Source organism: Lipotes vexillifer, unplaced genomic scaffold, assembly GCF_000442215.2.
Source record: "Lipotes vexillifer unplaced genomic scaffold, Lipotes_vexillifer_v1.1 scaffold1667, whole genome shotgun sequence".
NCBI classification, from domain to species: Eukaryota; Metazoa; Chordata; class Mammalia; order Artiodactyla; family Lipotidae; genus Lipotes; species Lipotes vexillifer.
In genome coordinates, this window is record NW_006794016.1 from 231609 (window position 1) to 246485 (window position 14877).

The window sequence follows — 14877 nt, forward strand, 5'->3', positions numbered from 1 at the left end:
ATAGGAAGTGAGTCAACCCTATGGGAAATGTGTCTCAAGGGAGTGGTAACCTATTCTGTCTCCCCAGTTTGTTGGCCAGCTTTGGGTATGTTGGAGTGACAGAGTCATCTAGGAGCATCTATAAGGGACCTGCTCAAAAATTCACCCTTCTACATATACTTTCACCAAAAAGGTCTATGGCGTTTGACATCATTTGAAAACTGCATTGGACTGATAATATATCAGTATTCTTAACAATTTTTGAGTCAATAGGTCTCTTGGGAATCCAATATAAGCTGCTACTGGGTACAGGATTTCTTTTAGGGGTAATAAAATGTTCTAAATGCGACCGTGGTAATGGTTACACAACTCTGTGCATATACTAAAAATCACTAATTGTATGCTTAATATGGGTGAATTTTGTGGTATGTAAATTATACCTCCAAAAATCTGCAAAATATGAAATAAAAGAAAACTTTTTGGAGGAAGTTTGCCATTTGAGAATGAGTCAAATATTAATGGAGTTTGGACTAATCACCTTAGACTCTGCTATTATATATTAACTCTATAATTTACCTCTATAATTTAAATATCTAATTATGATATAACATCTGAGTCCCAGAGATTGTTTGTATGGAAGGGATCTACTGTATGGAAGAAGCTCTCCACTGTCAGACATTCTAGGCAAGATTTCCAATAGTTAGACAATAAAGTACCATTTCAAACATTAAATTCTATTTTTACAAGGCTTTATTTTTGCACTTAAGACTCTAGATTAGATTAAATTCCCATGACTGTGTCAGAATGGAAGAGATATTTTATAGGAAGGCATTCTGCAAGAGATCAGTTTGGATCCAAGTTTTTTAAGGGGGCAAAGGATAAAGAAAAGAAAATTTTGTATTAAATAAAACTATTTAGCTATTCCATCTCTAATCATTCACTTGTAAGCAGTCCTACTATGCAGAATGTCTTCTGATACTTACCATATATATAATCAGACAGTGTAAATGGGTCCAGTGAGCTATGGTCCATTTGTTGCAGCAACTCTATAGGCACTGAAATGCGAAACATCAAGGAGTAGAAAATTTGGCATGGGAATTGCAGTTACTGTTCATATAGTGGGGATGATTACAAAGTTTATATTTGGCAGACATTCATTAAAAAAATAATATATTGTGAGAGACTAAATTAGTGTTAAACCTGAATTTTAAATGACAGCATTATCATACCTATTTATTTCCATGGAATAAATTCTAAGCATTGAATCAGGTAATGGTCTAGGCATTGTCACAGAACAGAGGAAGAAATAAATGAACTAATGAAATTTCAAAGCACAGAAGTAAGGAGTGTACGCTAAGTACTAAGGACTCTTGAACTGGAAAGTAGTGAAGAGTTTGGACTGAAGCAATTTCAAAATAAGGATTTGCCAAAAACCAAAGAAGATGAGGCCATTGTTTTGATGTATGGAATGGCTCCTTCCTCTCAGTTTAGAAAAATGTTGACATATTTTAAATCAAAAATAAAAATTTCCCTGATATCACATCCCCTTAGAGCTATCTCTAAGTTTTCATCTCACTGTCCCTCTTAACATTATAGGCACAGTTGATTACTTCCTTTCCATCAGTCTTCTCCCTTTATGCTTTCACATCACATTCTTCTCATCTTCTTCATACTTTACTTATCTCTTCTTAGACCCCTTTGAAATCTCTTTTTCTCTGCAAGTATCTTAAGGCTAATATTCCTTTGGACTTTGTTCTAGCCCCTCTTCTCTTCAAACTATACACAACAGTTATCATACTAGGTCACCTTATTGTTTGGAGATTTCCCTGTTCTATAAATATTAGTAGGATAAATATCATTAACCTTTTAAGGAGAATGTAAGCATATTTTAAGATATATGAGTGATAGCTATGTTAACCGCTTTGGCTACTCAAAGCCTTAACCCCTTTCTACGACTGCAATATTAACTCACATTATGGGTTTTTGTGCAGAGAAAAATCTACCTCCTATCACAGGAGATGAAAATTCTAGATACTGACTTTTCCAATCTCCCTTACAACTAGGGATTTGTAACATGACCTAGGCTCCCCCAATCAGATGTGTCTATGCCAGATTGACTTGGAAGCTGCAAGAGATCAGTTTGGATCCAAGTTTTTTAAGGGGGGAAAGGATAAAGAAAAGAAAATTTTGTATTAAATAAAACTATTTAGCTATTCCATTTCTAAATAAGTTTTCTCTCTTTGGTGGCAGCAGCTGTTTAGTGGAATAAGCATTTTTCTTACCAGAAAGTTCCAAAGTACACTTTGGGGCATTTTTCTTTGGTTTGTAGCTGAGCCAGGTTATACATCCTTCTCAATAACTGCTTTAAGACACCCACTGCCCTTTTAATAAACTCTTTTTCTGCTCAATCAGCTTACGTTGACCTCTACCGCTTGTACCTAAGCATCCCCAAAAGATACATCTCCTAATACCTTCAGTACTGGCCTCACCCTCAGATCCATATGTATATATATACCTGCTTACTTATAATTTTCTCCTGAGTATCTCACAGGTATGGAGTCAAAGTCACTTAATAACTGTATAACCTTGAACATGTTACTTCTTCTTTCTGAACCTCTGTTTGCTTTTCTATAGAATGGGAATAATACATACCTACCTCACAGGATTATTGTAATGATCAAGTGAGAAACATGGATGTCAAAAAAATTTTAAACTGAAAAGTGCTATACAGATTTTAGCTATTATTGTAATTGTAAAATATAATTTATAATATTGTAGCTTTCTCACAGTAATTTATTAAGTGATAGAGATACCCTGTTTTTCTTACCACATATGTAGGAAACTTGCAGCTGTTTCTTCACTCCTGGGAAACAAGGTTCACCAAAAGTAGCTGTATCTGCAAACAATGTACAGTTTTCTCTCTTTTGACACTGTCTCAAGACTCTTTGTAGAGCATCAGGAGCTAAGCACTCTGTTGGTTATGATTCAAACAAACAAATAATTTGAGAGTTGGGAAGAAAAAAAGAGGTAGAATGCATAGGAGAACAAGAATAGCTATTTCTGCAATGCAGGCTTGAGAGTGTTTTTGTTTTTTAAACATGCAAAATATTTTGAGGTCTCAAGGAAACAGAACTAAAAGGATGGTCTTGCAGTCAAAACAGTCTACTCAGGATACCACCACTGGGGTAGATGAATGGATACTGTTATCCTCTTTGTCACTTTACTTGAGATACAAATGATCATGGAAAGAATATCTACTGGATTGGCCTGACTTGGCTAGCATGCCCACTCCTTGGCTAGCGAATAGTATTGTCCCATTAGACTATAGTCGATGTTAATAATTTCCTAATAGGAAATTCAGGATGTTGGTAGGACGGGAAAATAGATGCTGGGCAACAGCAACAAATGCACATTATTCTTGGATGGAAAGAGTAATCTTGATTTTTTTTCTCTGTCACATCATACTGCCAGGCTTTAACACAACACCAGGTCCAGAATTGTCTTTTGGCTTAGAAAGACGCCAGCATCTTGGCTTATCTTCCCTAGGAAGCAAAACCATAGGACCTCCCAGGTTCTTGGAAAATATCAAATAGTGCCTAGTCTTAGGTTTTCTGTCCTCTGAAATGCATGAAAGAAACTCTTGTGATTTTTGTACTTGAAAACGTGCAATACAATTTTTGTTTGCCAAGGGTTTTAAAGATTCTAATTTTCTCCAAGCTCCTACCAGCTCAAATTCTTTTTACTGCTCTGAATATAGAGTTTGCAGTGTATTATTTTAGATTTTCAGTATCTATATGTATTTAGCAATTAAAGATATTAGTACTGACTAGTGACTTGGAAAATGCTTATGGCTAAAATTTTTAAATATTAATTTTCTTCTGTCTCTTACGGAAGAAGGAATTGAAGTGTAGATGAGGGAGCCAGGTCAGAGGTATCTTATGCTCTATCACTAGAGCAGAGTTTCTCAACCTTGGGACTATTGACTTTTAGGGCTGGATAATTCTTAGTTGTAGGGGGCTGTCTTGTACATTGTACAATATTTAACAGCATCCTTGACCTCTACCCACTAGATGTCAGTAACAACTGCCCCCGGTTGTGAGAACCAAACATGTTTCCAGACACAGTGTCTTTGGGAAAGAGGTTAAAATCACCTCTGATTGAGAATCGTTGGACCAGAGGTAAACTAAATAATCCTGTGCATAATCCTGTGTAGTAGAGAAAAGGTTTATGAAGATTTTGCCCTGAACTATGCCAAGGTTTATGCAAATCAACAAAGGTTATTCAAAGCTTTTTGACCTGAAGCATTCAAGAAACATGCCTTCTACAGAACCATGAATATACCAGGAAGCAACACAATGCAACAAAAATCACAGAGCAGCATCACTGAAAATGAGAGCAGTATAGGCCAAAGACAGAAATTATGGCACTGGAAATTGCACACAGACCCTATTTATTGATACTAAAGTTTCAGCACACTTCAGCAATAATGTGATACAATGTTGCATTATTAACTGAGAATGTCAATGTAACTGGGCTTTCCAATTAAATTCTTAAGAATGTTAATTTTTTCTGTGGCATACACTTCAGAATAAATTGGAGTAGGCAGAGGCTACTGAGTTTGCACATTTTAAAACTAAGCATTCTCTTACACCCACACTGTCTCTGCAAAACATATAAGGCATAGCTTTCAAAACCCACATTTCTGTGGCCCTGAACTAGCTGATCAAGCTTATACTCTTGCTCATAATATAGTTTTGAACCAGCTGAGAATGTACATATTATGTATTCAATGCTAGTCTTATAACATTGCTTATATGTTGGATATCATGGTGATCTGGAATATATTAGTCCATTATTTAAAGTTCAGTAAGTCACTAATGTTGAACAGAGAATTTGGAAAAGTCTGTTGTAGATTTGTGTGTCTTCTATTTCCAACATACCTATGACAGGTCCATTTTTATTCATTACATCACATTCTTGTTTTCCTTCCATGAATTTGCCATAATTTGCAGAGAAAATTGTCAAGACAGATTTATTTCTGCACTGAAGCCTCAGCGTCCCATTCTCACATACTGTCTTTATTCGGTAGTTCACTAGGAAACAAGGTTGATACTTTAGATTCCCTTTCAAATTCAGTATTACATTCCAACATTTATATTTTTAAACTGTTTTGAAGCATTGATAGTTTAAGCCTCCTTAAAATGAGGAGAAATATATAATAGAGTCATCTGAACTTGTAGAAATCAGCTATCAGAAGGATTACAACCCAAATTTGGGATTCCACAAAAAATTTTTAAATAAGAGGAGGGTTAAAGCTCTTACTTTTAGGTAAATTTCAAATCTTTCTTTAATTATAGAATAGAAGTAAGCCTCTGTCACCAAGAAGTATTTTGTGTTTCTGGGTTATACACCTTAAGGTATTATGCAGTGCTTTTTAAATTGCTAAGCATGAAAACAGAAATTGCACTTAGAAATGAGCCCACAAACTATGTAGGTCCCATCCTTTTTGGTAAATTCCCTCTTGATTTTAAATACCGCTGTGAAACTTGCCTGGTCTACATTTATAAGATACTACAAGATACTTGTATGTGCCAGGACATGGATCTTGTCCAAACATTTGACTATTCACAGATATCTGACACCAGCGTTGGTCTTTGCACTCATCCAGGAGTTTCTTGTGAGGAAGGAAAAGAGAGAGAAATTACTGAATAAAAGTTCACATCAATGTGTTATTTCCACTAATTAATTTTACAAAATTTTAAAAAGGTAAATTCTTTAACTTTCCAATAAAATGTTTCTTTTTCCCCTGACATCTAAACATTCTATTTACTGAACTCTGAGAAGAGAATGTATATATAGTGATGGATTAGACATAAACACTAAGGCTTTGAATTACAGCCCTGTTAATTACTTGCTATGTGATTATCAATAAATTGCCTCTGTGAAATTGTATTTCTTTGTATGTTAAATAGAGATATGAATTCCTTGCACAAGTTAAGCAAAAGGCTATTTTCAGATCTAATTTATACAGAAATGAAAGCTTTTAATATATGGACAAGTTGAATACTCTCTGGTTCTGGAAATGGTTAAAAACACCAGGTGGCTGAACAATTATTGTGGTTAGTTAAAATGGGAATGAGAGAGGCAGCACTTAAAGGTGAGAAAAAAAACAAGAGAGCATGGTATCATGAGAACCAAAGGAACTGAGTGTTTAAAGAAAGGTGGAATGGTAAACTATGTCAAATGACACCAAGAAGTCACATTAGATTAAAACATAAAAGTATCCATCAAAGGTAACTTCATGAGGATCAATAGTGACTTCAGTGGAGTTAGTGGTGGCAGGAATAAGATTAAGTGAATTGCTACCAAGAAAGTAAAGATGGAGGGTGTATTCTCTCAAGCAGATAAGGATTAAATGATGTCAGTCAGGAAGCTGCTTATATATTAGCCTCTAGGGAGAACTATAATGTTCTCAGTTGATTCCAGGTATATTTTAGCTTCTATTAGATACTGCACTCCTAGGAAGCTTCCCAAATGATAGATACCTTAATCCAGCTCTATCTAGGTCACCAATAACCTCTATCACTGAATAGCTGTGTAACCTTGGGAGAATCAGTTCACCTATCTGATCGTCAGTTTCCTCATCTATAAAATGATATTTAAAGATAGTACCTACTTCACGTGGTTATGTGTATTAAAGGAGAGAATTCATGTACTGTGCCAAACAACATGCCTAGCACATAGTTAGTACTCAAAAAAGTTAGCTATTATTATATGAGAGAGGAAGGGAAATGGTCAAATTAAGATTATGTAACTAAAATCAAAACTCTTCTAGTCTAAATGGTGTAGTCAAGCCATCTATGATTAATTTCTTTCTTTTCCATTTTACTCACATTTCCCTGGTAATTACATATCTAATCTACTATTTTCTCAAATAAAATTAGATAGGTTTCCTTTTGAATGCAAAGTTACCTGGGCCCTTGCTTTCTGAGAAGTTGGATCTTACCTGTCTAGCTGTGACTGACACACAGGTGGCATTTTCACTGGTCTTACCAGTTAGAGTTGGACAAAAGTTTTCACCAGGGACTTTACGACCATAAAAAGCAGAAAGGATGCTGATAGATGTCTTTTGTGGGCAAGTGATTCCCAGTTTCTCTCCTTCACAGGCATGAGCTGTATGGTTCTTCAGGACTTTCTTTAGGTAGCCTGAGGGAACTTTAGAGATATAGACAATGGAGCAAAATACTGTATAACTCCCAAACGATTTTGTGTAGGGTGAAGGACCTCCAATTTCATCTTGGCTAGCCCGCCACACAGTCCCTGAATATCTTTTACAGAATCCCAGCAATTGGTCCTCTGGAATCTGCTTAAACACCTTTTAGTAAGAGGGAATTTGAAACATCGTTGTTGAATAGTTCTGTTAAAGTGTTTTCTCATGTTGACTGAAGCCCTGGCCTCCCTGCTGCAACTTCTATTTAATGATCCTACTTCTATTACGTGGAGTTACATATAGAACAGGACTGAGCCCACTTTCCCGTGATGCTTCCTTAGATGTTTAAGCACAGTGACTTTCGTGGACTTTCTTGGATCACAAACCAAATTTTCTCAACTTTTCTTCTTTCTAAATGGTTTTCAAACTCCTCACCATACGTGGAAATCTCTTATGAATCCTGTCTAGTTTGACAATAAACTTCTTAAGGTGCTGGAAACAATATCAGATGAGTCTGAACAAAATAGAGTACAATGTAGTTTCTGGCAGCTACTGTTTTCTTCTATTTTGAAGCCCAGGATACTATTCCATGGTCTCAAGTCTTATCAGCCTGCATCAGACACTTTTAACGAAATACACAGTATTTATTTCTCCCTTTATTTACTAACAGAAGCCCCATTTTTTGTGTGTGAGTGGCAGCAATTTTCCCAACCCCAAGTGAGATATTTCCATTTCTTTGAATCATCTTCAATTTCCTTTATCAATGTTTTATACTTCTCAGTGTAAAGGTCTTTCACCGCCTTGGTTAGGTTTATTCTTAAGTATTTTATTTTCTTGTACGTGTTTTTTTGGGGGGTTTTTTTGTTTTTGTTTTTGTTTTTGCGGTACACGGCATCTCCCTGTTGTGGCCTCTCCCCTTGCAGAGCACAGGCTCCAGACGCGCAGGCTCAGCAGCCATGGCTCACGGGCCCAGCCACCCCGCGGCATGTGGGATCTTCCCCGACTGGGGCACGAACCGGTGTCCCCTGCATCGGCAGGCGGACTCAACCACTGCGCCACCAGGGAAGCCCTGTACGTGTTTTTAAATGAAATTGTTTTTTTACTTTTTATTTCTATTTCATCATTAAAGAAATGCAAGAGATTTTTGTACATTAATCTTGTATCCTGTTACCTTGTTGAATTCATTTATTAGTTCTAACAGTTTTTGTGTGGATACTTTAGGGTTCTCTATATGCAGTATCATGTCATTTGCAAATAATGACATTTTTACTTCTTCCCTTCCAATTTGGATAACTTTAATTTCTTTTTCTTGTCTGATTGCTTGTCTAAGGCTTCAAATGCTATGTTGAATAGAAGTGATGAGAGTGGGCATCCTTGTCTTATTCCTGAATTTAGTGGAAAGGCTTTCAGCTTTTCCCCATGGAGTATTATGTGGGGTTGTCATAAATGCTTTTTGTTATGTTGAGATATGTTCCCTCTATACCCACTTTGGTGAGAGTTTTTTTTGTCATGAATGGATGTTGAATTTTGTCAAATGCTTTTTCTGGGTCTATTGAGTTGATCGTGTGGCTTTTGTCTTCCCTTTTGTTAATGTGGTGTATCACACTACTTGATTTCTATATGTTGAACCATCCTTGTGATCATGGAATGAATCCAACTTGATCATGTTGTATGATCCTTATATAGCTCCTTGGATTCAGTTTGCTAATACTTTGTTGAGGATTTTTGCATCTATATTCATCAAAGATATTTGTCTGTAATTTTCTTATTTGGTAATGTCTTTGTCTGATTTTGGTATCAGGATGATGGTGGCTTCATAGAATGAATTTGGGAGTGTGCCCTACTCTTCCATTTTCTTGGAATAGTTTGAGAAAGATGGGTGTAAGTTCTTTGTATGTTTGGTAGAATTCTCCAGTGAAGACATTCAGTCCTGGACTTTTGTCCAGGATAAAGCAGTCATATCAGTAGTGTAAAGTAATGGGAACTGAAAACTGTTAGAATTCTAGTCAAGCTAAAATACCGCTGTAGATATCAAAAGTAGAGTAGACTAAGATGCAAGCAGACATAGAGCAGAACTAAAGGTAGTTAACTCACTCTAGCTAAAGACAATCAGGACAAATCTCAATATTTCCTGAAACTGAACAAATAAAAAAGCAACTAATGTGAAGTTTAAGTTAAATATTAATGAAGAATAAGAGAAAGGAAAAGCAGCTAGTTAACTCAGAAAAAGAGCATATCTTACAAAGTAATCTACACGGGCTTCCCTGGTGGCGCAGTGGTTGAGAGTCTGCCTGCTGATGCGGGGGGCGCAGGTTCATGCCCCAGTCCAGGAGGATCCCGCGTGCCGCGGAGTGGCTGGGCCCGTGAGCCATGGCTGCTGAGCCTGCGCGTCCGGAGCCTGTGCTCCGCGGCAGAAGAGGCCACAGCAATGAGAGGCCCACGTACTGCAAAAAATAATAATAATAATAATCTACAAAATACAGAATAAACTTTCTGAGTTTTTTTTCTCCAGAAAAGGGTCCTGTTTACAATAGTAGTAGGACATCACAAAGAGAGAACAAAGTTGGGTGGAAAGGAGATTCATAAAATAAGGTTGGTATAATATCTACTTTATGGATGAAAAAATGAGTCTTAAATAATTCAAGAACAAAGCATTGGTGTATAAAATCAAATTGTTGATAAAGATGAACTAGATAATCTTTTGCAGACAATGGTAAGCTAATATGTTGATATTTGATGTTTTTTTGAGGAATAGCCTACTATTGAACAAGCAGAAGAAATAAAAAAATTTAAAGCTGGAAGAAAAATGTTCCTGAGCTGATGAAAGACATGCACATGAGTATGCACAAATTAAAAATGGAGCAAATAAGAAAGTTAAGAAACTAAGAAGTAAATGGATTAGGGAGAGAAGGTAAGGAAAGAAGATGATTACAGATTAAACCAACATAAGCAGCAAAGATAAGTCATCATTACAGAAAATCACATATATTACAAGAAGAACTAGTATGAGAAATACTTTCAGAATACAGAGAGAATCAACAGGTGAAATTGATAAGAAATAAAAAGTATGTTATGGAGCTGGAACTCAAATCTAGGCTTTTGACTTTACACTGTTGCCTTCTGCTCTTGGATTCATGCACAACCACTCATCTTCAACTTTTATTGGTACATTTAGCTTATTGTAATTTCCTGTTACACTCTACACACCTATACCCATTCAAATGACCAGAACATATATACTCTGATGAGGATCAGATCATATAATGTAGGGATCCTAGAATCACTTGTCATTAAAGCCAATTCTGATATATGATCTAATAGGAAAGGTATCAGCCTATGACTTAATGGGAAAGGTATACAAGTTCACAGAATCTCATACCCTACCTAAAATCTGTTCCAGAGTACAATGTAGCCTTTTACTGAGAAAATATGGAAAATAGCTCATCTATGACCTACCCAACAGGGAAGGCCTGAGGGGAGAAGGTGGAATCCCACACAGGCATGGAATCTAACAATCCTGCCCTTGTAAAATGTAAACAACTCCCCAGTCAGAAGAGACAGAAGCTTTCAATTCCTCACATGCTCTTTGGTGAACTGGTACCCTCCATCCTTTGTGCTCTCTACCTCTTGAGCAATTTCTGAACTTCTCAGGTGCAGAACCCTCTACTCATCTCTTATTTATACCCTGATGCCCTCTCCTCACATCTGCTACTTGGTACTAGACCTTGAGTACTGACCTCCTCTTTCCTTTCTCCCTCAATTACTTAATATCTCTCTGTCTGAAGTTACTCTTCTACGAAAAGGTAATAATAAGAGTATGAGTTTGGCTCTGGAGCCTAGTGGCTTTGAGTTATGATCGTATTTTCTAGAGTTGGAACAAGAACCTTATTATACTTTCAACAACAACAAAAATACAATCCTCAAAAATGAAACAAATTTAAAAAGATAGTAGCATCAAGTGTGGCATTTAAACTCTTGACTCAACTAAATAACAGTAACAATAAGTTTCCAACATTAAATCATGAGCCACCATCTTGCTTCAGAATAAACTGAAGAACAGTTAACAATTTAGTTATCTCACAAGCTCTAGTGATGCTGTGAATAATACAAATCATCATATTGTTTAAAAGAGTGGATTTGGCTTTTCCACTTACTTGTTTCCAGAGTCGACCACAGTTTCCCTATCTATATAGCAAGGAAAAAATACATTTTCCTGACACTTAGGCCAGGGCTGATGTTCACCAGTGTCACTTTATGTAATGTCCCCAAGAGTCCTCTGGAGGGAAGCAGAGGGAAGGGCTGTCAAGAGCTGTGGCTACATAAACCAAATGGAAAGATATATTTGTAGTGAATTTTGTTAATATAGGCATAAAATCCTCCAAATCTGATACAGTCTGTCCCCCACTGACAAGACCTCTGGCCTAAATCATTAAGGTAATTGTGTTAAGGATCTACTTTGCTCTGCTGGTGAAGACTCCATTTTTCTGTTCTCCAGGAAAGTATTTAATCTTGAACCCATTTCTTACTCTGAAATAATTTTTCTATAACCTGGGCTCTGGGGATAGTTTCAGTATCAACAGGAAGAAGCCTAACTCTGAAACATTCACAAAAGCCAAATAATATTCAGACCTCTGCAGAAAAGAGGTATTTGGTATCTCTCTCAGAAGACTTCATAGGCCATTTATTCTTGACTTCCTTTTCTTGCTTTAGCAGTTCCCTGACAGCATACAATTTCCTTCTGCGTATAAACACAAGACTCTCATGTCCGCAGAACAGCAAGAAATGCTTGGGAAAGTGGGGTTTTTTTCAAGTGCATCTCGGGTTTATAATGAGGAAAATCTCATCTTCTATCTTCTCACATCAATTTTCTAATTCTCCCTTACATTTCACTCCAAAATCAGCTTCATTCTCTGTGCTCTAAGAATACTTTGGCTCAGTGCAGCTCCCTTCCTCTTCACTGGTGCTGATCAGATGATATTAGGATGTATCAACTCATAGATGTTTTCTATACTCATTCCACAACAGTAATGAGTAATACCAAAATAACTAAATGTAATAACTAGTAACAGTAATAACTAAACGTGTGGTGGGTAGGGATGGAGACTGTCCTAGTATCAAAAGAAAAGAGAGCATCAGAAAGTATCAACTCACCTGAAAATTCTGGGATTGCTTCCAGCACAACTGCCAAATAGAGACAACTCAGCACTGATCAAAAATGCAAGCCTGTGCATCTCAGAAATTGTCCTAGAATAGCCATTTGGTGCCGTGTTTCCTCGCTTGCCTGCATCTAGCTCACGATGGCACTGAGATTCAGAATCACTAGCCTCAAACTTCTAAAAACCCTCATTGTCTATAAACAGAGTCCACTCTTTGTCTCTTGTGTGTGTGTGTGTGTGTGTGTGTGTGAGAGAGAGAGAGAGAGAGAGAGAGAGAGAGAGAGAGAGAGAGAGAGATCCATACCCAGAGAGAAAAAAGGAAAGATAGGAAGAAAAAGCAAAAAGAAAGACTATTTCTCACAGTTATGCAAAATGCATCATTTTAACTGATCATCTGAAGGGCCAACAGAGCCTAAGTCGGTATTATGCATTGAACTAGTTATGGTTTTGGCTTTCACTAGAAAAATGAGGTCAGTTAAGAATATTGTAGTGACTTCCCTGGTGGCGCACTGGTTAAGAATCTGCCTGCCATTACAGAGGCTACGGGTTCGAGCCCTGGTCCGGGAAGATCCCACATGCCATGGAGCAACTAAGCCCGTGCACCACAACTATTGAGCCTGCACTCTAGAGCCCATGAGCCACAACTACTGAGCCCACACGCCACAACTACTGAAGCCTCCATGCCTAGAGCCCGTGCTCCGCAACGAGAGGCCACCACAACGAAGAGTAGCCCCCGCTTGCAGCAACTAGAGAAAGCCCGCACACAGCAACGAAGACCCAATGCAGCCAAAAGTAAATAAATAAATAAATTTATATTAAAAATGAATTAATATTGTAGTGACAAAAAAAGGGAAATAATGTACTTCTCTGCCTGCCTTAATCCCATCCACTTAATGTACTATAAGGTAGGTTTGATATGTAATGCAAAATTCTTGTCTATAGCCTAATGTTGTAGTACTGCAGCCGATGAAGTCAAACCATTACCTGTAGAGGGAACACATACACAAAGAATATCCAAGAACTCACCTCCAGTTCAAGGGTTCCATATAAATATTACTTGAGTTTGTATTGCTGTGTGTGAAAATCTGTTTTTATAAAATAGAAACTACGAAATTGTTTGTATATGTATAGATTATTAGTTCCTCATTATAAAATATCTAAAATGATGATAAAGAAAAGTATTAGCTAAAAATGTTAAATATTAATTAGGGGCTGAGGAAAATCCCTGAGTAAAAATAGTCTGTAACACTAAGTAAACATGATCAGAGAAGATAGAGATGGGAAAATATAAGATGTGACCGTCTACCCTATTCAGTGAGTATTCAGCAGAAGGACTGATAGTCCAAGCCTCTACATATGACAGTACCAATCTGATGCTCTGAAAACCTTGAGAAAGTTGCTAAAAAAGGAAGCAAATTCTTGGCCTTTTACAAAGAACCCTCATCTCTATCTTTGGCTCTGGAATCCTAGGTAGGCCTGGAGAAACACTGTTAATTGTTTTAAACATTAAAGAGTTTAATTAAGATTTTTAAATTCCATAAATCATTGTACATATAAAAGAAATATATCTTGAGCAAGAAGTGGAATGGGGAATTAGATGCTGAGTTCTCATTCCCAATACATGAGCATGTGGAAACCTATTATGCAAAGGCCACCAAGGAAAGAGGAGCAAAGAGTATTTTGAAACTGAATACCAACTAAAGCATGGTTCCAACATCTTTAAAATATTGATAGGACTTACTTTCAGCTCTGGCAACATAGCAGACTAATATGATGATCATACTGTGTATAAAAGCAACACTTGACTATATGCTGGCTATAAGAAATGCTCCTTAACAATACAGGTGAAGCTTGAGGACATTATGCTAAGCGAAATAAGACAGTCAGAAGGACAAATATGGCATGGTTACACTTATACAAAGTATCTAAAGTAGTCAAATTTGTAGAATCAAAGAGTGCAATGGTAGTTGACAAGTACTAAGGGGAGGGGGATATGGAGAGTGACTAATCAATGGGCATTGTTTCAGATAAGCAAGATGAATTAGTTCAAGATCTGCTGTATAACATTGTATCTATAATCAATGATAATATATTGTACAGTAAAAATGTATTGAGGATAGATCTCATTTTAAGGGTTATCACAATAAAATAAAAATTTAAAAAGAGACGCTTTCTAAAAATGAGGACAAAGAAAGACTGAAAGTAAAGTATAAATATGTACCATACAAACAGAAGGCCTAAGAAAGCTGGGATGGTTATTTAGATATGAGAAAAATTACAATTATGTTGGAGATTTTAATATCTCTCTATTGGCAAATTGAAAATATGCTCAACATCGTTAGTCGTTAGGTAATTGCAAATTAAAGCCACCATGAGATATCACTGTACATCCATCAGAATAGCTGAAACTAACCAGCTGACAACATCAAATTTAGGCAAGGATAAATGAATGACTGGAACCCTCATACATAGTGAGAGTGTAAAATGGTACAAACACTTTGGAAAATAGTTTATCAGTTTTCTTTTTTTACA